General features: G+C 42.1%; 1 protein-coding gene across 4 annotated transcripts in view; it reads left to right on the top strand.

Moving 5' to 3' along the window:
* Positions 1-27,536, top strand: part of TLCD4 (TLC domain containing 4) — a 103,860-nt gene that overhangs the window by 15,272 nt on the left and 61,052 nt on the right. Inside the window, exon 1 of one of the 4 annotated variants that reach the window (XM_058716479.1) lies at positions 12,057-12,371. The exons of 1 other annotated variant lie outside the window; for it this stretch is intronic. The gene's annotated coding sequence lies outside the window, so the exon portion shown is untranslated. Of the gene's footprint in view, positions 1-12,056; positions 12,372-12,722; positions 12,833-13,958; positions 13,983-27,536 lie in introns of those variants that run through there. 2 more of the 4 variants (XM_058716480.1, XM_058716482.1) reach the window with 2 other exon arrangements.

Here is a 27,536-nt window from a genome sequence, read left to right as displayed (position 1 = left end):
ATAATCTTCTACAGAAACTAGGAAGGGCTGAATTCTGGGTTCAGGATGATTAGGTGATAACAGGTATGTCAGTGAGTTAACTCTGTATTTTTATATTGATTTCCAAATTCAAAGAATGGTTAGTTTTTCTTGTTGGGAATAGTCATTACAAACCAAAGAAGGGCAGATCTGCAAAAAACAAACAAACAAACAAACAAACAAAAAACAAACACACACATCTGCGGCTCCATTGTTTAGGAGACACGTGGTTTTGAACTTTAGCTCTATTTGTCCCCTCCACTTTCCAAATCAGTATAACAAATGTTCAAGGTAAATAGTTGTTTTTAATTGTTGGTTATAGTTACTTATTTCTCAAGAATTTCTTACATGGCTAGCAATCAGAATTTACACAATTGTTTTAAAAGTTTCCCAGGATGCTCTTAAAATGTGTATTCTTTGTTGAAAGAATTAATAATTTGGGTTAAGTCAGGGTGAATTGAAATGGAATTCCTTTCACCTCTACATTGATACATTGGGGGGCTACTTTCCCTTTCCCTCCTAGTAGAATACTGTGTGCATAAAACTGTGTTAAAAGCCACATCCTAATAGTTTTTAAAATGTCATCTGGTACAGGACTTCCAGTGCAACCAGTGGTCAGTTCCTCTGTAGGGGCTCTAAAAGGAAAGGCAAAGTGGTTCTTTAAATTACTTGATTTTTTCATCTTTTAATTTTAAAAATTTTTTTTTTATTTTTTGAGAGAGAGAGAAAGCAGAGGAGAGGCAGAGAGAGAGAGGGAGGCAGAGAGAGAGGGAGACAGAGTCCCAAGGAGGCTACGCGCTATCAGCACAGAGCCCCATGCGGGGCTCAGACTCACAAACTGTGAGATCATGACCTGAGTAGAAACTAAGAGTTCAGATGCTTAGCTGACTGAGCCAGCCAGGTGCCCCTTGATTGCCTTTTATTAACTTTAATTGCTCAGGATAAAAAAGGAGGAGAAATAAGTCATCTTTTGCTCTTTTCCTTTGTAGGGTGTAGATTATTGGTTAAGATTCTCCCTGAGCTGTAGAATTTTGGATTCCCAAAAGAATTCCTTGACAGGCTGGGAAAAGCAGGGAAAAGATGTGAGGGGAGAATCCATGCAGAGCACCCTCCTTGCAAATTCAAGCAAGGTGTCTTTAGTGACCGATCTCCCAGAACACAGTTGTGAGACTCTCAATTGTGCTTTGGACTCTGATGGATCATAATGTTGTCTTTTCCTTCAGCGATGGGCCTTGATAACGGGGCACTTGTCCAGAACTCAGCTGGACTTTGGAGGAATATATGATCTAATTTATTTATAAATTCAGAAAATATTTATTATTTTCCTACTGATGATAACAGAGGTGAATTAGAAGTTGTACGAAGAGGGCTGGAGCCAAGGAGAGTAGTTTGGTGATGGTGGCTCTGAGGCACACGGGGTGCTTCTGTGGGGCAGTAGGGAGTCACAGGTGACTCCGTGGTTGGTGGATCATGTACCCTTGCAGAGAGATTGAGAACCACTGAAGATAGTGTTCCAAAGGTCCAAATCCTGGAGACTTTAACTTGTGTCCATAACTATTTAGGGGAAAAATGAGTTTCATATTTACATCAAAAGAAATAATTTCTCTGCTTCAAAAAATTTGGACATTTTGTTTCAATTTGGTGTACATAATATTTTTTGTGAAATGTTTGATTTATATTTTAGGGGAAGAATTCAGTGATTAAGTTAAATATCCTGATGGTCTTTTCATTATTGATATTATAGTTTCTAATGCATTATGCATAGTTAGTACTAATAATTAACCTTTCCCGTACCCCACAATCAATTTCTTCCTACATTTTGGTTATTAAACATTATGTTAGCATTTTGGGATACTCCATGTGTTGTTATGAAACATATTTGAGAAAGATTGAAAATATTTAATTGTAACCATCTTTCAAAAACCTGTTTTTACCTCATATTTTGTAGCAATGTGAATTTTAAAATCTGCGACTAGAATCATACCTTTCCTTGTGGAAAATAAATTCCCACAAGGTGATTTCTTTTTAATTAAAACTATATTGGCTTCTTTTTGAAGTAAGAAAAATTTCTTAGTATATTGCAAAGTATAACAAAAGGATTTTGAAAAGAGATGGCAAAACATTTACTTGCTGGAGGGCAAAAAAATTTTTTTACCAAAATGCAAAGAATGCAGACCTCAAGATTAAGTGGGAGATCTGAATGCAGCATATACATTTTCTATGTAAATAATAATTATAACTTTTCATGTAGAGTGTCTAGAACAGGAACATATGTTGGTGATGACCACGATTTGGATGTATGGGCGTGGGTTTATTATAGTAATAGTATATTGCATGAGCATTTGTTATAATGACACTGGGAAATCAATTTGATTGGGACATGTAAGGAAGAGATTATGTATATTAAATAAATACTGTTTTTTCTCTTTTCAGTTATTTTTAGGATAGTTCATATAAATAGTGCAAGTAAACATATAACCATTGAAGTAGTAGATTTATATGACTACACAGATTTGATTTGGAATTTAATATGCTTATGAGTGGATGTGGTGGGGCAGATGTTTATACTAAGGAATATTTCTAAATTCTAAAATTGCATTTAGCTGTAAGGTCTGCAAAAACTACTTAGGAATAATTCAACTATCAACTTTATTTTTAAAGAACATCTTTGTTCATAGAATAGGATAGGGAATAGATTCTGACTTCTATCATATGGTATATGGGTTTTTCATGTTTCAAAACATTAAGCATGAATTTTAATATGTTGATAAACAATAATACTCTACTCTTACCCAGTTAAATCCTATTTGCCTTCTTAGAGGTGTTTGGGATCTAGAACTTAAAAAAAAAAGGTGGGGGGCATCTGGATGGCTCAGTCAGTTAGGTGTCCGACTCTGGCTCAGATCATGATCTCGCAGTTCGTAGGTTCGAGCCCCATGTCGGGCTCTGTGCTGACAGCTCAGAGCCTGGAGCCTGCTTTGGATTCTGTCTCCCTCTTTCTCTGCCCCTCCCCCACTCACGTTCTGTCTCTGTCTCTCAAAAATGAACAAATGTTAAAAAAAAATTTTTTTAAAGATATAGCTTCATAAATTTCCCACTTGTTCCTAAAACGATGATAGAGCCATTCAGAAGAGAACATAGTGAGAAGTAAATGCTCCAGAGTCAGAGTAGTGGGAAAGTAGAATAACAATCTATTTCTGGGATGAAGTTGGTTAATTTTAATTTGTATGTCTTTTATGAATGAGGGCCACTTATAATGTGTACAGGCCATTTTTGTGTTTCTTTTTCTGTCACCTGTCTGTTAATGCCCTTTATTTTTCTTTGGAGTGACGGGTCTTTTTCTTCTTGATTTCTAGAAGCCTGTTATATATGTTAAGGAGGGAGGCCTTCTTTATCTGTGATTTGAGTATCAAAATTTTTTTTCTTGGTTTGTAATTTGTGTTTCGACTTTGCATATGTTATTATTGGTATTTTTTTTAACCTCATAGTGGTTTTTGATTCTTTTTTTTTTTTTAATGTTTATTTATTTTTGAGAGAAAGACAGAGCGCAGTCAGGGGTGGGGCAGAGAGAAAGGTAGAAACAGAATCTGAAGCAGACTCTAGGCTCTGAACTGTGAGCACAGAGCCTGACACAGGGCTCCAACCCACAAACTGCAAGATCATGACCTGAGCCAAAGTTGGACACTTAACCAAGTAAGCCATCCGGGCGCCACTGGTTTTTGATTCTTAATTAGTTAGATTTATTAATATTTATGGCTTCTAGATTTTAAGTCCTAGTTAGAAAGACCTTCCCATTCCAAGGTAAGAAGAGAACTTACTCATATTTTCTTATAGTACATTTGAGTGTTCATACTTTACATATTTGACCCATTTGGAATTTGTCTCATACAATGTGAGATATAGTTTTAACTTCATTTTTTCCAGATAATACACATTTATTAAAAAGTCCTTCTTATCTCACTGATTTGAGATGCCACTTATTTGGGTCTATTTCTGGGTTTTCTATTCAATTCTGTTAGTCTATTCCTATGGTAATCCCTAATTTTTCATTTTTGAGGTTTTGTAGTATTGGCTATTCCTTTTCAAAAGTGTTTTGCTGGTCATTCTTGCTTGTTTACTTTTTCATATGGGCTTCAGAATCAGCTTTCCTATTCTAAAAAAATAGCCTCTTGGTATTTTCATTGAGATCGCAATAAATTTAAAAATTAAAATTTAGGGAGACTTGACACACATGAACTTTTCCTATCTAAGAACATGGTCTGTCTTTTCATTTATTCAGTCTACTTTTGTTTCCTGCAGAGTGTTTTAAAGTTTTCCTCATATAAGCTTTGCATATTCCCTGTTAAGTTTATTCCTAGGAACTTTACATTTTTGCTATAATTGTATGTGGAGTCTTTTCTTTCTTTTATTTTGTAAGGGGATATTGTGTAGGTGTTATGTGTACAAATATACACGTGTGCATATATATATTTATATGTACAAACACATATATATCATAGACTTTCATAAATTTTATATCCTGCTTCCATACTTAATTTTCTGTTGTTTATATATTTTCTCAGTTGATTTTCTTGGGTCTCCTAGGTATATAATCATATAATCCACAAATAATGACAACTTTGTAATTTTTTCCCAATAGTTCCCAATTTCTCTTTCACTACCTTGACTGATACTTCAATTATCACTGTATTGTCAGTGGGAGAGTGGGTATCCCCTTGTCCTCCTCTACCTAAGCAGGAACCCTCCAGTCTTTCTCCATCTAATCTAAACTGACTTTGAATCTTAGAATTAATTGCTAGTCAGACATTGCTATTTTGCTCTTCCTGGAAAACTGACAGTTTGGTCCAACAGTAAGGTCCATAAATGTCTAGCAGTAAGGGATTGCACATTATGGTGCATCTTGTGAATGGGATAGTCTGAACAATTACAAAATAATATGTATGTGTTAGTCCTTTTTGTTTAAAAAAATCAAAGTATACACAAATACGTATGGAAAAGTATCTGGGAGGATATTCAACAAACTAGTCTAAAAGTTATAAATATATGGTTGTAGCATTATTTATAGTAGCCAAAATACGGATGCAACCTAAGTGTCCATTAATGGATGAATGGATAAATAAGATGTGGAATATTACTTAGCCATAAAAAAGAATGAGATTTTGCCATTTGCGACAACATGGATGGAACTAGAGTGTATTATGCAGAGTGAAATAAGTCAGACAGAGAAAGACAAAAACTATATGACTTTACTTACATGGGAAATCTAAAAATCACAACAAACAAAGCAAAAACATCCATAAACAGAGAACAAACTGATGGTTGCCAGAGGGGAGGAGACTGGGTGATGTTTAAAATGGGTGAAATGGAGTGAAAGGGACAGACTTCCACTTATGGAATGAATAAGTCATGGCAATGAAAGGTATAGCTTAGAGAATATAATCAATGGTGCTGTAATAGTATTGCATGGTGACAGATGGCAACACACTTATGATGAGCATAGCATAATGTATAAAGTTGTTGAATCACTATGTTGTCTATCTAAAACTAATGTAACATCGTGTGTCAACTATGCTTCAATAAAAAAGAAAGGAAAAGAATAAATAAGTTTATAAAATGGAAAAAAGTTATGAATATAAACTGGTGACTGGTAACATCAATTTCAACTAATTTGAAAAATTTGTAAAAATTTTTAAAAGTTCATGAAAATATTTTAGAACAATTAAAAACAAGTTAAGAAAAACAGTTAAGAAAAATAGATTTGTGTTTTTCCCTTTTTCTGTTCTGTATCCCTTTCTGTTATTAAAAAAAATTTTTTTTTGTTTATCCTTATTATTTGCAAAGTGGTACTAAAATGATAGTATAGAAAGGGGTTAACAGGATACAATCCACAAGGAAAAAGAAAAGAGGCGAAAAGTCTACAATAGATGAAAGATTTCAATAAATTTTGGAAGCCAGAAGTTGGATGGAGTAGAGATAATTGACTTGACAAAGTGGAAGAGGGGTTTAACCAAAGTGCTTCAAAGAGACTTAGCACTTGGCCATCAGTGTACCACAAAGGCAGAGGTGAGGCATGGAAAGCAGGGGTGAGGCGCAGACCTGAAGAAGGAGAATTGCCCTCAAGTTGTTTACGAAGTTCTTGGACACCACTGGGTCCCTTCTCCCCCTCCTTCAGCCATCCTGCATTCATGCACTTCACACTGACTGTACTACCACCAAAGTCCCTCCATGAAGTAGGTAGTTTCTTTTCTGGGAGAAAGGAGTTTATCTTTTGATGGAGAGTTCCCATAACAAAAGGGCTGATTGGAGAATGGGAAAGAAAAAGATGTTTGAAATGGAAACTTCAGTAGAAGGTTGGAAGTAATTCTCCTGGTCCAGGATTTCTCAATCTTGGCATGACAGACATCTGCGATTGGGAATTCTTTGTTGTGGGAGGCTGTCCTGTGCATTGTAACGTGGTTAGCAGCCTCCCTGGCCTCTACTCACTAGATGCCCATGCATGCCAACCAAAAGTATCACCAGACATTGCCAAATGGCAATGAATCAACACCCCCTGCCCTTGCCCCAATTGAGAACCTCTATCTTAGACAATAAAGAATAGAAAAAGAAAGATGCAGAGATCATCAGTGGAATAAAAGGACAACAAGTCTAGAGAATAATAAAGAAGTCCCAACATCCTGCTCACAACAGTTCACAAAGAGAGAAAATACAATATGAGGAAATTAGTGAAGAAATAATAAAAAAAATTGCAGATAAGATTCAAAGCACCCTTGAGGGTCTAGCACAATCAAAGAAAAAAGACCCATTCTAAGGTACATCGTTGTGAAATTTGAGAGTATAAAGATAGTAGGAAGATTCTAGAAAGAAAAACAGGCCAGATACAGAGGAAGGGGAACTGGAAAGGCACTAGGCATGTATTTCACTGGCAACCACAGGAAGTAAAAGACGGTGAAACGGTGCTTTTAAAATGCTGAGGGAACATGATCTTCAACCTATCCAAATTATCAATCAAGGATGAGACTAGAATATAGACATTTTCAGATATGCAAGCACTCTAAAAAATTTACCTTCCAGCACACCATCTTAGTCAACTACCAAAATCTGCTTTAGCTTAAATCAGAGAGTGAACTTCCAATGTTTGGGCTTGGAAGATATTATTGATGGGCATTTGATAGATATGTTGAAGAATCTGAATAAAATTTGGGTTAGATACATTAAAAAAAAGTGAAAAAGCTGGGCAGTTATTAACTCCAGGGAGAACAGGAGATTGTCAAGAGAAGCATTATCATGGCACCTTACTTGATTCAGCAATGGACTGTATTTACACTTACAGGATGATATAAACACAAATTATTGATTTGAATAAAAGTTGTGATGTAGCTGTGTGAGAAGGAAGGGTGGAGGCAAAGTGGTGGTGGTGGTATGTGGAAAAGAGCTAAATCCTCAATACCATGGCAAGAAGTCAATGAATAATGTCTAACACTGAGAGTCAGAAAACATTGGCATAAGCGTATCATTGAGGAAATGAACACCTAGCAGGGTCATGTGAAACGTGGGGTGATGCTATGTGGGGGAAAGTTGGGCAGGGGATTGATGTGACTTGGTGTTTTTGCTATAAGCCTTTCTGAACTATTTGAATTTTCACTTATATGTGTTACTTTCATTAAAAATAAAAATACACACAAAAGTACTGCATACATACAGGAAAGAAATCACAGAAGATAAGCAAAAAGTACACAAAATATGTAAAGATCTCACCCACCCAGAGATAACCATTATATCCTGAAATAGTTTTTTCTTCAAAAATTCGGAAAAGCAAATGAAAGGACTTTTAAATACTCAAAAAAAAAAAAAAACCCTCACAAATTCTTGATACATTAAAACTACCAATAATAATTATAAAAAGTAGTACCGGTTATTAATTTTTGACTAAATCAATCTTTCTGATCAAATGCTTGGTGTTATTTTGGTTATATCCTCACTAACAGAGCAGAGTGGATATTGCAGCAGTCTTCCAAAATATTTTACTTTAATTATCTTGTTATTTTAGAGAGAAGCAGCTTTTGGTCTCAGTTTGCTAAATAATTGTTTCTATTTAGTAGGTTAGGAATTTTTGGAAACAAATTCATCAGGAAAATTTGTCTTCAACAAGTAGTTCTGGGAAAACTGGACAGCAACTTGCAAAAGAATGAAATTGGACCACTTTCTTACAGCATACACAAAAATAAACTCAAAATGGATTAAAGAGCTGAATGTGAGACCTGAAACCATAAAAATCCTAGAAGAGAGCACAGGCAGTAATTTCTTTGATATCAGCCATAGCAACATTTTTCTAGATATGTCATCGTCGTTGTCTTCTTCTTCTTCTTCTTTTTTTTTTTTTTTGAGAGAGAGCACCTGTGTGCCTGTAGGGCAGAGAGGGGCAAAAGGAGAGAGAGAGAAAGAGAGAGAGAGAATTTGAAGCAGGCTCCACACCCATCATGGAGCCTGACACAAGAGTCGATCTCAGAAATGTGAGATCTTGACCTGAGCGGAAATCAAGAGTTGGACTTTTAACCAACTGAGCCACCCAGGTGCCCCTCTAGATAGGTCTTCTAAGTCAAGGGGAAAAAAAGCAAAAAAAAAAACAAAAAACAAAAAAAAAACAACTATTGGGACTACATAAAACAAAAACAAACAAAAAACTGCATGGCAAAGGAAGCAGTCAGTCAACAAAACTAAAAGGCAACCCACTGAATGGGAGAAAATACTTGCAAATGACATTCCTGATAAAGGGTTAGTATCCAAAATATATAAAGAACATATACAACTCAACACCAAAAAACCAAATAATCCAATTTTTAAACGGGCAAAAGATACGAACAGACATTTCTCCAAAGAAGACATACAGATAGATGGCCAACAGACGTGTTCAAAGATGCACAACATCACTTATCAGGGAAAGGCAAATCAAAACTACGAGATATTCCCTCGCTCCTGTCAGAATGGTTAAAATCAAAACCACAAGGAACAGTAAGTGTTGGCAAGGACATGGAGAAAAAGGACCCCTCGTGCTCTGTTGGTGGGAATGCAAACTGTGGAAAACAGTACGTATGAAAAACAGTCGCTGTGGAAAACAGTATGGAGTTTTCTCTGAAAATCAAAAGTAGAATTACCATATGATCCAGTAACTCCACCAGTGAGTATCTACCCAAAGAATCCAAAAAAACACTAATTTGAAAAGATATATGCATCCGTATGCTTATTTCAGCATCATTTACAATAGCCAAATTATGGAAACGGCCCAAGTGTCTGACAGATGAATGGATAAAGTAGATATCGTGTGTGTATATACACGTGTGTGAGGATGGGTGAAATAGGTGAGGGGGATTAAATGTACACTTATGATGAGGACTGAGTAATGTATAGAATTATAGAATTGTTGAATCACTATATTGCTCACCTGAAACTAATATAACACTTTATGTTAATCATACTGGAATTAAAAAAACAAATTTAGGGGCGCCTGGGTGGCGCAGTCTGTTAAGCGTCCGACTTCAGCCAGGTCACGATCTCGCGGTCCGTGAGTTCGAGCCCCGCGTCAGGCTCTGGGCTGATGGCTCGGAGCCTGGAGCCTGTAGCCTGTTTCCGATTCTGTGTCTCCCTCTCTCTCTGCCCCTCCCCCATTCATGCTCTCTCTCTGTCCCAAAAATAAATAAAAAACGTTGAAAAAAAAATTTAAAAAAAACAAATTTTAAAAAACAAATACAGAAAAGATACATAGAGAGGAACAGGTGTAATAAACCATATCTCTTGTCTAGAGCCTATGAAAGAAAATTTTATCAGAAAAATTTGCCTCAAGAATTTTTGTATTTTCCTCTATTTTTAAGCAAAGATAAATTTCATCTCTCTGAATTTCATTTCTCTGTTTCAATGAACAAAAGTACGAAAAGTACTGCTCAGCTTTGATAGTTCAACAGTTAACAAGCAGACAAACTTCAGATAGTAAATATAGAATTGGGGGGAACTTTCCATGGGGGAAATTTCCATTGGGGGGAAATATTGGGAAAACAAAGTTAAGAATGATTAAAGACTTAAATGGGAATAATGAAGTGACTATTTTTAAAGAAATTAAGCTGCATTACAGTTTTCATGAAAAATATGCAGTTGATACATTTTTCTACCTCCTAAGGTCATTTTGGGTTTTGACTAGTTTAAAATTTCAAAATTCACCTAATATTTACTGAATTCCTTTCCTTATCTCAGGCCTTGTCCTTGATGTATTCACTTACATGCTCTGTATAATCTCACAATAATCCTGCAGATTTGATGGTGCATTTGCAGAGGCCTAACATGAAGGAATATAGTGGGACATAGAGTAGAGTGGATTTCTGTGGGTTTACTTGGCTTTGGCTGCTGCTGTGGGTGTTAGAAAATATGCATATTAAAGATAATGATGGTGCATTTATCAGGGGAAAAAAAGCAACTATCAGACACGAGACAGGCACAGGGGAGGGTCTGGAGGAAGTATCTTGAGGCAGAGTCCTGAGATGACACGTGCAGTCTATACACTTAGGGCTGACCCCACAGAAGTGTACACACAACTATCCTGCCCACGCAGATATGGGGCAAACCAAAGTTGTCAAGAACTGTGTGAAATAAATATGATGCGGCAGGTTGTGGTCAAACGGCACTGGTGCCCTGGTATGTCCCTAGAGTCTTGGGGAGAGAATGGAGAAATGCACTGGGAGGCCTACAGGATCTTCCTCCCTACTTGACTGCAAGCAGGTTCCTGTCCCTATAGGGTAGAATAGGTTTTGTCTTTCTAGGTTAGTCTGAGGTACTTTAGCCAAGACTGGGTCTCCATAGGTAACTGTGTATTATTATCGCCATTTTATAGATGGAGAAATTGAGCCTCAGTGAAGTTCAGTTAGCTAACATGTATTTGTGTGCATGTAAATATTAGGCAAAACATATTAGCTCTATTGATAGGCATTTCTTTTTTTTTTTTAATTTTTTTTAACGTTTATTTATTCTTGAGACAGAGAGAGACAGAGCATGAACGGGGGAGGGTCAGAGAGAGGGAGACACAGAATCCCAAGCAGGCTCCAGGCTCTGAGCTGTCAGCACAGAGCCCCACGCGGGGCTCCAACTCACGGACCACGAGATCATGACCTGAGCCGAGGTCGGCCGCTCAACCGACTGAGCCACCCAGGCGCCCCTTGATAGGCATTTCTTACAAATAACTGCTCTACATTATTAATAGAGGTGCTTACTAATTAACATTAGAACTCCCCTCTTTCTGAGAAAATATTTGTGATCACTTTTCACAAACTATAACAGCCTAAATGTACTTCTTCATTATTTTGTTTTATTCAAAACAATTCCATCCTGTTGATCCAGAACATTTGAAGGTTTTTGAGGCTCTATTTAGTAGGTCAGAAGAGCTACTATTGAATGGCAAACTTTATGCGCTAGACAACTTGGAATTCTCTACCAGCACCAAAAATCAAATCCTACTTCCCCACCCTGACAGCAGAGGGGCTCCAGGTGTTGGGTGTAGGCGCCTTGCTAGTGCACTCTCTAGGGTTTTTCAGGGATTCCGGAGGAGGCTGCTCCGAGAGAACGTGCCTCTTCCACACGCCCCCTACCCAGTTTGGAGTGCACCTGCAGCCCCAAGCAAGAATAGGGCTGACTCGGATTTGGCCAAGTCAGACGTGGCATGAAAAATCAGCAGTTACTCTTCCATCTCCTGTTATAAATACAATATAAATTGATAATCTGAAAAGAATTTGGGTTACGTGGCGAGCCCCGGATACTGACCGCTGCGGATGCGGACTGAGACCGTTCTCGTCACTTGCTAGTTTCGCTACTTGTTTTGGGAAACCGAGGCACCGCACGCCCTGTCCCTAGCGAGGTGGGTTTTGCACGATCCCACCGCAGCCCGCCTTGGGTGTTCCCGTTTCCGAGCCCTTTCCGGGACCCAAGTCCCAGCTCCCGAAGGTCGGCCCCACAGCTGGCCTCGGGGCCCCGCCCCCTTTGGCCGCGGGTCGGAGCCGCCACGAGCCGGAGCGGGAGCTGGAGCCGGAGCCGGAGCCGCCGCGGCCCCTTTAAGAAGCCGCTCTGCGGTAACCCGAGCCCGCAGTCCGGGCTGGCGCGGCGGCCGCGGCGGTAGCTGTAGCCTCCGTGTGACTGCTCCTCCAAGCGGCCCGGGGCCCGCGGCTCCCCTGGCTCCCGCCGAGCATCTCGAGGGGCGGCTCTGGCCGGCGCCAGCCCTCGGGCCGGGCCGGCTGACCAGGCGCCCGTGACCACCCGCCGCCCTCCCCGGCCCGGTGCAGCCGCCGCCCGCGCGCTAGTCGCCCCGGGACCCGGCACAGGTGACGCTGTTTGGACGGGGTTCGGGGAAAAGGGCGGGCTCGCTTTGCCCCGCGGCTCCCCCGCGCCGCCGAGCGCAGTCCCCGGGCAGGGGCGCCGCGGCTTCCCGCCCCCGGCCTAGCGCGGCCGCGGGCTCCGGCGCCCGGAGCTGGGTGGGCGTCCCGAGCGCGGGAGGCGGCCAGGGGCGCCCGGGCGGGCTGCAGCAGGTGTGTGCGGCCGCTCAGCATCTTCCCGGCCCCGCGGGCTCGGGCGCCGCTCGGGGCGCTGGCGTGTGTCCCGGGGCCCGCGGCCCCGCGCCGCCCGGGCGCTCCGCGTCCCATCCCCGCCCCCGGTGTGCGCGATTCGTGCTGCGGGGTCTGCCCGGCGGTGCCTCTCGGGTCTCAGCTCAAAGGGATGGGTGCGTGGGGCAGCCAGGGAAAGCTTTCTTGTTAGAGGTCGGTACATAGTCTGGTGCATCAAGTGGGTAAGTCTCCCCCTCTCCCACCTCCCCTCTACTAAGTAAAACAAGCTTTTATTCACCCCACCCTTGTAGTTCTCAAGTGGGTCCCATTTTTAGCCACCTCATGCAGTAGGGTCTAGTGGGAAAGGGGCTGGGTTCTGTTTACAGCTCTACCATTGTAACCCCCTCAAGTTTATTGGACTGAGAACCTCGGTTTACCCAGCCTTGAAATGGGATCCCTAATGCTAGCATTTTCCTACAGCCCAAGAGGGTGGGAAACCCTCTGTGAAAGTACATTGAGTTGTCAAAGTTCATTAAAGAAAGGCTCACTGTTGCTGGCCAGTATTTTTTTTTTTTTTGAAGTACACATCTGAGTGTTAGTTTCGCTCACATTTTAATGTGAAATTATAAAATTGTTCTTAAAGAGTGATCTGTGACCAGGTTGAAATGAATATGATACCAGTTTGGGGACAAGATGGAAGAGTTTGTGTGGATATTAGGAGTTGACATGTGAAGCAGGAAGAAACTGTCATTTTGGTGAAATCTTCGCTCAGTCGTAAGCAGAGTTGAGACAAATGGATCTTGGACTGTGTGTGTGTTAAGAAAGATGCTGCCGTCTGGGCACATGGTATAGGCTAGAATGCAGCTTCATCTTTGTGGAGCCAGTGAAGGTAACATGACAGAATCCCAGTTTCCTTTTACGTGTGAAGTAGAGAATTTTTTCCCCGTGTTAATCTTTTCCTTAAATTGGAGGGATGAAACTGAATTAGACACGTGGCCCCCTGCCGTGCTAGAAAATTGGAAAGAATGTCGTGGGGAGCGGTGGACTTTGGATGACTTACCACCTCCCTGCTCCTGTGCCATCATCAGATGATCCGGAGAATGTATTTGGAGAGTGCTTCTTTTCTTCCTGCCCCTGCAATTCCTTTTGCTGCAATACCTCCCTCCAGCGTTGGGATCCTTGCTGTGTGATCTCCTATGAGTTTTACCTGCTGGAGCTGGGCACCTGGCATCCAGCCGCTCAGCGGTCATAATTGTTTACACTATGAGCTTTCTATGCCTATGCATTTCACTCTAAGCCTTCTTGACCTTGTTGGAAAGAATAAAGGCTCTTTGCAGCTAAAGCTGTGTACACTTGGAGGTGCCTAGGAAGCTGAAGGTCAAGAAGCTGAAGGTAACCCAAAGAAGCTGGGTCTTCTCAAAGACCCTGGGGGTATGGTGCAAGAGTTGGCTTATCTTTTCCTTGCTTTTTTGAAACCTCCATGGAGAGAGGTTGATTTGATTACCAAGGGAGACGGAGGCCTTGGGAGCAGGGAGCTATCAGAAACGTAACTCCGAGCTACACTGGTTGAGAGCATTCCCAGCAACGGAGTTAGGAGGAGGAAGTGGCAACTTGGGAGGGGAGGGAGGGCCATCCCAGCAACCAGAGAGGTAGTAAAGGGGCCCTGGAATCCCGACTGGGAAGTGGGAAAGGAGTCGGGCTACAGGAAGGGGGTAGTGGAGCTTCCAGGCAAATTCTAGAATGTGCCCTAGGTGTGACCTCTCCTTCTCTCCCTTACCCTCAGAGAGTGTTTCTTGCCATTCTGAGTCTAGTGCAGCCCTCCCCTCCCCTGGTGCTCTAAAAGAGGCCCTTATGTTTCTCCCTCCAAGCTGGCCTTCCAAGTCTGAGAAGAAACTGAGCAGAAAACTTCAGACCTCCATGTCTCCCCACCCCCTTCTTCTCAGATCAGTGTCCCATATCCTACACATTAAGGCTCCTTTTAGCTTTGATATCTCTTGGAAGGTTAAAAAGTAGGGTAGTCATTTTGGCAGAAAAAAGTAAACTGAACATTGTACAGGAAGATACAGCAAACTAGTTTTTTCTGTGGAGGAAGATAATGAATTTATTGTCTGGGCGAGAATTGTGGGCGGTTGGACAAGGGAGGGCAGGAGGGGGTGGTGGAACTGTGCCGGACAGCTTGTGCTCTCGTCCTTGAGAGAGGAAAAGATGCCACCACAGGCGTAGAGCCACCTTGCTGTGCTCTCCCTCCTTCCATTTGTCTTGTGAGTGGAAGAAGATAGCAATATGGAGGTGGAGTAACCATCTGTTCTCAAGGATGGGAACCAGACTTTAACTCACCACTCGAGATGAGCTATATTCACCTGCCATTGCTATCAGGCACTGAACGTATGACACCAGAGAATGCATTACATCAGGAAAGCAAGGTTCATTTTGTAAGAAAATCTGAGGTATTGTGAGAGTGACTTTGGTGGTGGTTTTTTCTTGTTGGAGATGAAAGGTAGCACACAAAGAAACGGAGTCCTACTGCTCTGAGGTTTGTTATTCATAGGGAGACAGTTGGATGTTCTGCAAGCAGATCCCAGACCTGAAAAGAAGGCAGGAATAGCAAAGGATTTTTTGTTTTTTTCTCAGAACATTGGTCTGTTCAAGGAGAAGGCAATCCTGTGGCTACATGAGAAGGAGCTTGTGAATCATTGTAAAAGGCCAAGGTTTGTGAAAACAGCGGGTAAAGAAGACAGCTGGAAGTCAGTTCAGAGCTTGAGCCAGCATGAGGAAGAGTTGCTGAGCAGTGGGACGGATAGCAAGGGGTGGGGGGGGGGGGGGAGTCTGACTAGAGGGACAAAGGCTTGTCTATAGCAGTGTTTCAAACGTTTTTGGATTACAACACAGTACAGAATGGGTTTTGCACTGCGACCCAGGACAGAAGTAAGTATGTGTGAGTCTGAAACCAGTTTCATGAAACAATATTTACTCTTTTGTGTACCGCATTCTGGTTTCTGTTTCTATGCTTCTGTTCCTATTCAGTGTTCTGAAAAACTCATCATCTATTAGTGGATCAGAGTCCACTGTTAGGAAACCATTTGCCTAATGGATGGATAAACAGGTTGCATTTGGGTTGGAGATGCTGGAGGAGGTGGAGGGGAGCACAGAGTTGATCGGGAAATCTGGACCCCTGTTGGTCCACAAGGGACAGGTGGGAGTGTGGGAGCCCATCTGGTATGCTCATTCATGCAGGACTCACATTAGTGAACGCACCTGGATGGACAGGTGCCAAAGGGGACTTCCTATCAATTGTATCCACTTCAAAGCAAAATGGTTTTGAGGGAAAAGGTAGCGTGGAAGGAGTAAACTTGAATTTGAAAACAGTGTCTTTAGAGCAGATTTCTCTCTGTAGGTGAAGAGGACAAATGGATCCAAAACAAATTGGCTGGTAGATTTAGGCCACGTCCACTTTCATCAGCTGGATAGGGAGCAGAGGGGCTTATAGTGCGAAGTGTAGGCTCATAACTTTCCTCACAGCTTTGAGAAGTTCTTACAGAAGTCAGTGCATTGTGTTGTTTCAAAACTCCATGTGCTGATCAAACTCATTAGGAAATTAGCTGCTTGCCTCCCAGAGAAATGGAAAAGTACTCTCATTACCTTGTGTAAAAGGGTTAGGTTATCAAAGCTTCCTTAGACCTCTAGTTCAAGATCTACAATCAAACTGGAATCATCATCCATAGGCGTTGGGATTGCCAAAAAAGCTTCTTGGAGAAATAGGTGAGGCAGCATGCAGCATCCTTGAGCTAATTTCCAGGATCTGTGGCCTGGAGTTAATGAGGGGCAGTGTATCTGCACGCCTTTGATCGCCTTTTCATAACAATTACCACCTGCCTCCTCCACCTGACACCATCACCAGTGGGCAAGCACAACAGAGCACAGAAGAAAACGTGCATGGGGGTCAGGGTTCACTCTGGTTGCCTCCTTATTTGCTTGTTTTCATCATCCATATTCTGACCTAGGTGGAGACTCCCTTTGACTCATCCTTGCTTTGTTTGATTTTCTTACCTCAGTTGATATGTTTTCAGTGTGTGGCTTTACTTCTCAGCTGTCTGGTATATATATCTAATGCTTTCTCCGATGTTACCTCTGAGCTCTGGACTTAGCGGTGTCCACCCGACTATTTCCATAGAGTCCCGTGGTTGTTTTCTGGCCTGTGTTGTGTTGGTCACCACCATATCCCGTCATGGCCACCCTAGAAATAACTGTACATTGATGGGTTAATACATTGGTTTTGATTTAATTTTTACATTTTGGGGACATGGAGAATCTATCTTGGTCAAGTTAATTTAATTACCTTCTCCAAATAGGCTTAAAAATACCTTTCAAAATTACATTTTGAAGACAGAGAAAACTTCTATTTGGTATATATTTATTTGGTGCGATGGGGAAGAAGGAATTTTCATTCAGGGAAAAATTTAGAACAATTAACCCCCCATCCTCCTTTACAAAGTGTTAACATTTTAGGGACAGAATTCCCCAAACTGGTCTTGCTCAATTAATTAACATGTTTTGCTCTAATACGTGCAAAAACATTGAGACAGTTAAGAATTTAAATGTTTTCTAATTTATTACCTGCTATTTTAAGGACTTGTAAAGACTTGGGCTGTATGCTAATTGAGAAAGATTCGTTGCCTTTTCAAATTTTAAAAGCCTGTGTGAATGTCAGGAAACAGTCCAATTTCCTACCTGCTTAGTGGAGGAACCCAGGGTGGAATGAAGGCTGTAATGGGGGGGGAACCAAGTTGCCCACCTGGGAGGCCTGGCTGCCTGGACTGAAGGGCAGCTGGTTGGGAGTATCCCAGCTTAGGATCTCCTAACCAAATCCTCGAGACATTAGGCATCTTGAGGATTGGCGAATGCTTTAAAACCTCAAGTCGCGGGGCGCCTGGGTGGCTCAGTCAGTTAAGCGGCTGACTTTGGCTCAGGTCACGATCTCACAGTTCGTGAGTTCGAGCCCCGCGTCGGGCTCTGTGCTGACAGCTCAGAGCCTGGAGCCTGTTTCAGATTCTGTGTCTCCCTCTCTCTGACCCTCCCCTGTTCATGCTCTGTCTCTCTCTGTCTCAAAAATTAAAACGTTAAAAAAAAAAAAACCTCAAGTCGTTACATATTTTCTGCAGTGTTCTTTATTTTTAAATGACAAAAGCGAAACTTGCTCGTTTAAAAAAAAAAGAAAAAGAAAAACCATTAAAACAGCCAACACTGAAGAGAATGACAGTTCACACTTTCCCCTTTCTCCACCTGCTGTCTCCTCTGGTTTGACTCCCAAACACAGCCAGGTAGCAATTTGGAGGCACAGCCCTTCTTCTCTACAAATGCCAAAATAATCCAGTTAGGTATTTATGAAATATGTATTATTTCATAGCCTGCTTTTGTTTCCCCCCCCTCCCCCCCCACTCCATAGTGAATGGTGAATGCCCTTCTGTATCATCTTGTGTATTTGAATGTCTGTGTAAGCTGTGGTGTGGCTGTGCCAGTATAATCATTTCCCCATCATTGGACCTTAGGGTTTCTTCGAATGCTGTATTAAACACCCTTGGACATGCATCCTTTGACACATCTGTGCATTTGTTTTAATGATAAAAGATGAAATCATCAGTATACTGCTCATTTTATAATCTAGTTAACACAGTGCTATCAAAATTTACATATTCTACCATTTAGTTCCCCAAATATTCATTCAGCTGTAAAAGTAGAGTGCTAGACACATAGTGGGGCAATGCACAGCCCTTGCTTCCAGGAGCTCCCCATCTGAAGTAGGGGGGGCTAGGCATAAACACTGGTTATAATTCCTTTAGTTTTTTTTTTAATTTTTTTTTTTTTACATTTTATTTATTTTTGATAGAGAGCACAAGTGGGGGAGGGGCAGAGAGAGAAGGAGACACAGAATCCGAAGCAGGCTCCAGGCTCTGAGTTGTCAGCACAGAGCCCGACGCGGGACTCGAACTCACAAACCGCGAGATCATGACCTGAGCCGATGTTGGACGCTTAACCGACTGAGCCACCCAGGCACCCCATAATGCCTTTAGTTTTATTTATACCCTACTTTGTTCCAAAAGCGATCTGGGATGGCTTACAAAGATCCATACAATATGACAAGATACAGTAGATTTAGGATGAGAAAGAAAAATAAGCCAAAAGAAAATAAGATGGAGTTATGAGTGAGGTTGTAAGGGTACCTTCAAGTTCTGGCTGTAGGCTTTGCAGCAGCCTAGGAGAAGAGACAAACAGCCCACAGCAAGGTTTAAGGTGTCCAGAAGAGAAACCAAATTGGAGAAATCCATCTATTCCTGATTCTGGGAGGTGAGAGAAACTTCTTTGGATTTTCAGCAAGAAAACACTGCATACGCAATGGCCAGCATTCTCAACAACGTCCCCAATGTTGTACAAAACCTAGTGACCTTGCTTCAAGATGCCATTTCATGTCCTGTTCCTCCTTGCTAGCGAGGGGTAACATACCTTGGCCCTCCTCAGTAAGAGTCATTAGGGTGAGGGGTAAGTTCATGGGTTTAATCCAGAGAGAGCTTTAGGAGTACCAATGAAAGTAGCAATCGGGTATTATTCTTAGACCATGTTTTCTACAAGGTAATACAGGATATATAATCTTAGTGGAATTTCTGTGAGTAGAACCCACTTCCCTGAGATTACTAGCCTTGCAACTTACAAAGCAAGAAGTGAGGATATTTATTGTTATAGTTTTTTTTTTAATTTTTTTTTAAAGTTTATTCATTATTGAGAGATAGAGACAGAGCATAAGTGGGGGAGGGGTAGAGAGAGGGGGAGACAGAGAATCCGAAGCAGGAGGCTCCAGGGTCTGAGCTGTCAGCACAGAGCCCGACATGGGGATCGAACTCACAAACCATGAGATCAGGACCTGAACCGAAGTCGGATGCCCAACTGACTGAGCCGCCCAGGCGCCCCCATTGTTATAGTTTCTGTTTAAATTCCGGTTGACATACAGTATAATGTTAGTTTCAGGTGTGCAATTTACTGATTCAGTGCTTCTGTACATCACATCACCCAGTGCTCATCACGACAAGCACGCTTCTCTATCCCCATCACCTATTTAACCCCTGCTCCTCACCCACCTCCCAGAAGTGAGGATTATGTTTAAATGGCATTAATGTATTGGGACTGTAACAATGAACAAAATATTTTCCTCTTAAAAACACACATGCCCAAGTCTGCAGTTGGTCCATGCAGGAAGGATGGTATGTGTTGACACTGAGGAGCTCTGCAAGTGAGAAGGCCCAGAGCCATCATTCCAAGAAATCTTGAGAGCATCTCCAAGCTTCCAGTTATTACTAGGTGGTAGCATGGGAGAGTATTAGCAAGACTCAGAGGTCTACAGATTGGGGCAGTGTGACCCTGTTTTGTGAAGCTGGGAAAGTTCCACTCTCACGAGCCACCTGGATCTGCGTTGCCATGACCACATCCACTTAAGTCTTGCCTCAGAACATCATCCCAGGACAGTTCTTTGTTACCAAGTCTGTCAGTCAAGCTGAGGTACTTTAACAGGACTTACCCTAAATTTAAACATGAGGTTTGTATGTTTGTCAGTGTTAACCTTGAGGTCACCCAGAGCAACGTGTGACTGATTTGCACATCACCTCTTAGCTTGTGAAGTGTTTCAGAGAAACGTGTCTGTGTGTTCAGATTTTTTTTGGCTGCCTGATTAAGTGTCAAACCAGATACTGAATCAGGCTGCTAAGTGCCACATGTATTGGGAAACAGTGCATTTGGCAAAGGCAATCTATGGGAAGAGGTCAGAAGAGAAACCTCTCTCAAAGTACCTTAGTAGGGGTGTTAGTTAAGTGACCCTTAGGGACCAGCATGAAAATTCACCTAGAAAATTCAGGAACCCCTTGGCTGTCTTCTCATTTAAGCCACTACACCCCCCAATCGGATTAGAGGTGAATATAAGCTGCCGGGCTCCTAAGCCAAAGGTGAAAAAGGAGAGGGAAACGATGACACTGCTTCAGATACCAAATATCTATCCCGCTGTGACTTGGTAACATTTGAGAGATGGGTGTAACATTTCTTGGTTAGGAAAAGGTGGTGATAATAAGTGCTATCCTTTATTGAGTGGTGTTTGATGTATTCCTGAATAACCACCCCCGCAACCTAGTGGTTTACAACAATGATTTCTTATTTGTCGTGACTCTGTGGGTGGCCAGGCAGTTACCCTGCCGCCTCTAGGCTCATTCGTATGGCAGTATTCAGCTGGAGGGTCCGCTGGGCTGGAAGATGGAAACAGGCTTGCCAGCGCGGCCGGGAGCCCGTACTGAGTGTTGTCTATCAGCTGGGTGTCTCGGTTTTCCAGGTGGTCTCATGCTCCAATAGACTAGACCGGTTTCTTCACATGGCGGGTTTAGAGCAGTGCTCAAGAGAGCAAAAGGCGAATGCTGCAAGGTCTTTTGAGGCCTACCTATGCTTCAGAAACCTCACAGCCTCTCTCCTACCGATTGCGTGTCAGCAGATGGCAAGGTCAGCCCAGATTCATGGGGGCAGAGGCATAAACTCCACCTCTGGGTGACAGGGGTGGCAATGTCACACTACTGAGGAATTATCACAAGTAGCTACATGTGCCGAGCACTGTGCCTGGTGCATTGATTTCATCTCACGTAAGCCAGACAACCCTCTTGCACTGTAGGCGTTCTTAATCCCTTTCATCGGACTTGCAAGTTAGAAAGGTCATATTCTTCTTGCCCATGGCAACTTGATAAATCCTGGGACTAGGATTTGATTCTAGGTCTCTCTCTAGTTGAATGAAATGCATTTTAAGACTCAACAGGTGGGAGATTTGCTCAATTGTTCTTCAGCTCCTCTAACGCAGTTAATATTGTCTCTGATTCCTGTATAGAGCAGGCGAACAGAGAGAAACATAGAAGGCAGGCAGGCTTCGTTCTACCTCAGCCACTTCTCTGCATCCCAGAGACTCTCTCAGGGGGAATTGGATCAACAATTTGAAGGTGAGACGGACCTCCCTCTCTCCTTAGGTTCTGATTTCCCAGCTTGCTTGGCAGTGATTCCTTTAGAAAAGGAACAAAACATATTTTGAAAAATCTTGCTCTGTCCAGCTTTTCCTTGATTTCACAGTGTTGGCAGGAACCCAAGAGATATCCCAAGCAAGAGGCTCCCTTCCAGGAAGGGAATTGCAGAGAAATCAGGACATCCAAAGTTGGGTAGAGGTTGGCTGCAGAACCTCATTCCTCTTCCTGAGTCCCCCAGGTGACATGACACCACCTGCTTCAGCTGTAGGGCTCCTCACACGCTAACCTCTTCTAAGACTAGGAGAGTGTGTTGTATTTGAAATGTTGATTTCCTTAAAGGTGACACCTCCAATTGTACACATTTTCAACCCCTTATTATTTGTGCCAAGTACTGTATTTGTGTGATCTTCCAATTACTTGCCAAGGCCTTCCAATGCCTTGGTTTAAGACATTCTGGTTTAACCAAAAGCTAATGGCTACCATTGGAGCTCTTAGGTTTGAAAAACAAAAACTTCTTTACAATAAACTTTTAAGTGGGTTGAGATGCTAGGAAACATTTACCAAGTAAATAAAATGTGCCATCTGTGCTCTCAGGCTTAAGGCCCTAGAAAGTGAACTGAATTTCTAAGGGGAGAATTCTATGGTGGATTGGGGGCTGGGAACCAGCAAAGTAGAAGGGAAAGCTGGGGAAGGTGGCCTTTTTTCAATTGTCACTCCCTTATACTTCTTGTTAGGCATTAAAAAACAAATCCCATATCAGAGAGTCAGTGTAAAATGAAATTAAAAAATGTAAATAAGACAAAAAACTTAAAAAGTTGACACAGCATAGATTAACTATATTAGATTTCATTTTATTTATTTTTAAGTTAGTAGCCAGAATATGTAAAAAGTATAAATGAGCATAAGTTAGGAAAATAAGAATAAATGTTTTATTAAAATCCTAATTGAAAATACCTGTAATAGGGGCACCTGGATGGTCCAGTCGGTTAAGCTTCTGACTCTTCTTTTTTTTTTTTTTTTTTTTTAATGCTTATTTATTTTTGAGAGAGACAGAGACAGAATGTGAGTGGGTTGGGGGAGAGAGAGAGGGAGGCACAGAATCTGAAGCAGGCTCCAGGCTCTGAGCTGTCAGCACAGACCCTGACATGGGGCTCAAACTCACGAACTATGAGATCACAACCTGAGCAAAAGTCAGTTGCTCAACCGACTGAGCCACCCAGGTGCCCCTAAGCTTCTGACTCTTGATCTCAGTTTAGGTCTTGATCTCAGGGCTGTGAGTTCAAGCCCCGAATTGGGCTCTGCGCTGGGCATGAAGCCTTCTTAAACAAAACAAAACAAACAAACAAACAAACAAACAAACAACCTGTAATAGAAGGGAGACCTAATCAAGTGCTGTGGGAAACAGAGGAGAGAAATTATTTCTTGAAAGAGCAGGAATTCTCAGGGAGGGGTTAAGGAGGAGATACCCACCCGTCCTTGCTGTGCCAGAATGTCGTGGTGGGGACTCTGGGCTGAGTGAAATAATATCAACCTCCCAACCCCCCAACAACAACCAAACTTTAAAAAGAAGACTACAGAATCTTCTTGACTGGTCTGCATAAGAATACATACAGAGAAAGTACTGTATGAGCACATGTGAGAGGGGCAGGGAGAAGCTCTGGGATATGAAACTTTGAAAAACAATGAGAAGGGTCAGAGAAAGATCTAGAAGGCACTGGCATAAGGAGACAAAAGGGAAATCTTGGACTAAAGTGATTTGTAGCAATATGAATTAGCTATTACAACAGTTCTCCAAGTTGTTGCAAGATGGGGCCACCCCACAGCCCCTGAGTGTGGGGGTCTCTTACAGAGCCAGTTTGGGGAACAGAATTTTAGCCTCCCTCCTGCTTGTACATCCTGTGATTGTAATTATTACATAGGACGGTGGGAAAAATAAAGGTCAGGTAGAAAAGTATGAATATTTAACCTTAAATATTTAAAATTTTGTTATTAAGACAATCTATAAACCAAAAAAAAAAAAAAAAAATTCAGGGAGGTGTCCATTGCCAGGGTGTGTAACATGGAGAATTGAACGATTTCTCTTTGATTTGAATTCTGTTATATGCTCTTGGAAGAAAAAGGATTGAAGGAATGGGAAAAATATAAAGGATACCCTTATTCAAAGTTTAGTATCTTAAGTGACAGGGAAGAACCATAGAGAATTCTTTTCTTATCCTCATGAGCAGTTCCTTGTTAAATCTTAAGTAACATCATATATCTGAGAAAGGGAGTGTAATTTAATCATTTTCATATAGGGTTCCTTACTTCTTCCTGGTTTAGTCTTCATTTTCTTCCCATTGCTTCTGTTTAAAAAGCAGTACCATGAATATTTGAGGATTTACGGAAGTTAGGTTGATTTCTTATGTAGCTGCCTTCTGGTAGACCTTCACACTAATGCTAATGGTACTTGGTACTCAGGAAATGAAAGGAGGTGGAATGTTTCTGCACATAGTTTTCCTAACTTTTTTTCATATAGCTTTTGATGTAGAATGAAAATAACAGTAATGACAATAAAAAACAAAAAGTATAACTGTAGTTAGTTCAGAGCTTTGTACATATTTGATTAGATGTTTAATGGTTTTTACAAGAATCAAAAGACAAAAGTGGGTAGTGTGGTAGTTATTTTTTACTAAGGGGGGGGTGTTATTGTCTCCGTTAATTACTAACATTTCACAAACACTTAGATAAGCATTTGCCCATATGTAAATGCAAACAGAAACCAGAATGAATAGGTGAGGTGCTGGTGTGACTTTTTTGAAAGGGTTTTTGTTTGGTTTGGTAAATGTCTCATCTTCTGCAGTCATGTGTTCATTTAAAAATGGCTTATAGGCTGGGCTCACCGTGCGTCCTGCTGGTCACTTAGATTCCACCTACACCTGCCTAAAACCCAGAAAACCGCCAGAGGATTAGCAGAACGGAGTCTCCGGAGCCAAGCGCAGACGAGAGGCCCATGGAAGAGGGTAGGAAGGGCAGCGAGGCGGTGCGCGCTCCACGGACTGGCGGGAGGGAGCCGGGGCGGAGGGGCGGCTCGCCGGCCAAGCAGAGCCCCCGAGTCGGGCTGGCAAAAGCGGAGGGGCCGGACGGACTGTGTTCCGACAGCAAGCGCGACTTAGCGTCTGGGAGGTCAGAAGTTAACAGCTCTGCTCAGAAAGCGGGAAGGCTGGAGGACAAAGGGAGGGAGAGCTGCTGAGCCCCCGGACGGCAGAGCTCAGCTTGGCGGGGAACAAAGGCGCTCGCCAGCGCCATCTCCCCCGCCCATCCCCCAGCCAAAATCCCAAAGAGAACCAGTTCCTGCCAGGGAACTTGCTCGCTCTGCGCAAACACCCAACTCTGTGCTTCTGCGGAGCCAAACCTCCGGCAGCGGATCTGACTCCCTCCCGCTGCCACAGGGCCCCTCCTGAAGTGGATCACCTAAGGAGAAGCGAGCTAAGCCTGCCCCTCCCGCCCCCGTGCACCTTGCCTACCCACCCCAGCTAATACGCCAGATCCCCAGCACCACAAGCCTGGCAGTGTGCAAGTAGCCCAGACGGGCCACGCCACCCCACAGTGAATCCCGCCCCTAGGAGAGGGGAAGAGAAGGCACTCACCAGTCTGACTGTGGCCCCAGCGGTGGGCTGGGGGCAGACATCAGGTCGGACTGCGGCCCCGCCCACCAACTCCAGTTATACACCACAGCACGGGGGAAGTGCCCTGCAGGTCCTCACCGCTCCAGGGACTATCCAAAATGACCAAACGGAAGAATTCCCCTCAGAAGAATCTCCAGGAAATAACAACAGCTAATGAACTGATCAAAAAGGACTTAAATAATATAACAGAAAGTGAATTTAGAATAATAGTCATAAAATTAATCGCTGGGCTTGAAAACAGTATACAGGACAGCAGAGAATCTCTTGCTACAGAGATCAAGGGACTAAGGAACAGTCACGAGGAGCTGAAAAACGCTTTAAACGAAATGCAAAACAAAATGGAAACCACCACGGCTCGGATTGAAGAGGCAGAAGAGAGAATAGGTGAACTAGAAGATAAAGTTATGGAGAAAGAGGAAGCTGAAAGAAAGAGAGATAAAAAAATCCAGGAGTATGAGGGGAAAATTAGAGAACTAAGTGATACACTAAAAAGAAATAATATACGCATAATTGGTATCCCAGAGGAGGAAGAGAGAGGGAAAGGTGCTGAAGGGGTACTTGAAGAAATTATAGCTGAGAACTTCCCTGAACTGGGGAAGGAAAAAGGCATTGAAATCCAAGAGGCACAGAGAACTCCCTTCAGACGTAACTTGAATCGATCTTCTGCACGACATATCATAGTGAAACTGGCAAAATACAAGGATAAAGAGAAAATTCTGAAAGCAGCAAGGGATAAACGTGCCCTCACATATAAAGGGAGACCTATAAGACTCGTGACTGATCTCTCCTTTGAAACTTGGCAGGCTAGAAAGGCTTGGCACGATATCTTCAGTGTGCTAAACAGAAAAAATATGCAGCCGAGAATCCTTTATCCAGCAAGTCTGTCATTTAGAATAGAAGGAGAGATAAAGGTCTTCCCAAACAAACAAAAACTGAAGGAATTTGTCACCACGAAACCAGCCCTACAAGAGATCCTAAGGGGGATCCTGTGAGACGAAGTACCAGAGACATCACTACAAGCATAAAACATACAGACATCACAATGACTCTAAACCCGTATCTTTCTATAATAACACTGAATGTAAATGGATTAAATGCGCCAACCAAAAGACATAGGGTATCAGAATGGATAAAAAAACAAGACCCATCTATTTGCTGTCTACAAGAGACTCATTTGAGATCTGAGGACACCTTTAGATTGAGAGTGAGGGGATGGAGAACTATTTATCATGCTACTGGAAGCCAAAAGAAAGCTGGAGTAGCCATACTTATATCAGACAAACTAGACTTTAAATTAAAGGCTGTAACAAGAGATGAAGAAGGGCATTATATAATAATTACAGGGTCTATCCATCAGGAAGAGCTAACAATTATAAATGTCTATGCGCCAAATACCGGAGCCCCCAGATATATAAAACAGTTACTCATAAACATAAGCAACCTTATTGATAAGAATGTGGTCATTGCAGGGGACTTTAACACCCCACTTACAGAAATGGATAGATCATCTAGACACACAGTCAATAAAGAAACAAGGGCCCTGAATGATACATTGGATCAGATGGACTTGACAGATATATTTAGAACTCTGCATCCCAAAGCAACAGAATATACTTTCTTCTCGAGTGCACATGGAACATTCTCCAAGATCATATACTGGGTCACAAAACAGCCCTTCATAAGTTTACAAGAATTGAAATTATACCATGCATACTTTCAGACCACAATGCTATGAAGCTTGAAATCAACCACAGGAAAAAGTCTGGAAAACCTCCAAAAGCATGGAGGTTAAAGAACACCCTACTAACGAATGAGTGGGTCAACCAGGCAATTAGAGAAGAAATTAAAAAATATATGGAAACAAACGAAAATGAAAATACAACAATCCAAACTCTTTGGGACGCAGCGAAGGCAGTCCTGAGAGGAAAATACATCGCAATCCAGGCCTATCTCAAGAAACAAGAAAAATCCCAAATACAAAATCTAACAGCACACCTAAAGGAAATAGAAGCAGAACAGCAAAGGCAGCCTAAACCCAGCAGAAGAAGAGAAATCATAAAGATCAGAGCAGAAATAAACAATATAGAATCTAAAAAAACTGTAGAGCAGATCAACGAAACCAAGAGTTGGTTTTTTGAAAAAATAAACAAAATTGACAAACCTCTAGCCAGGCTTCTCAAAAAGAAAAGGGAGATGACCCAAATAGATAAAATCATGAATGAAAATGGAATTATTACAACCAATCCCTC

This window comes from Neofelis nebulosa, chromosome 2 (assembly GCF_028018385.1).
Source record: "Neofelis nebulosa isolate mNeoNeb1 chromosome 2, mNeoNeb1.pri, whole genome shotgun sequence".
Taxonomy (NCBI): domain Eukaryota; kingdom Metazoa; phylum Chordata; class Mammalia; order Carnivora; family Felidae; genus Neofelis; species Neofelis nebulosa.
Note: the sequence above shows the minus strand (reverse complement) of the source record. Positions and strands in the feature narration are given on the sequence as shown.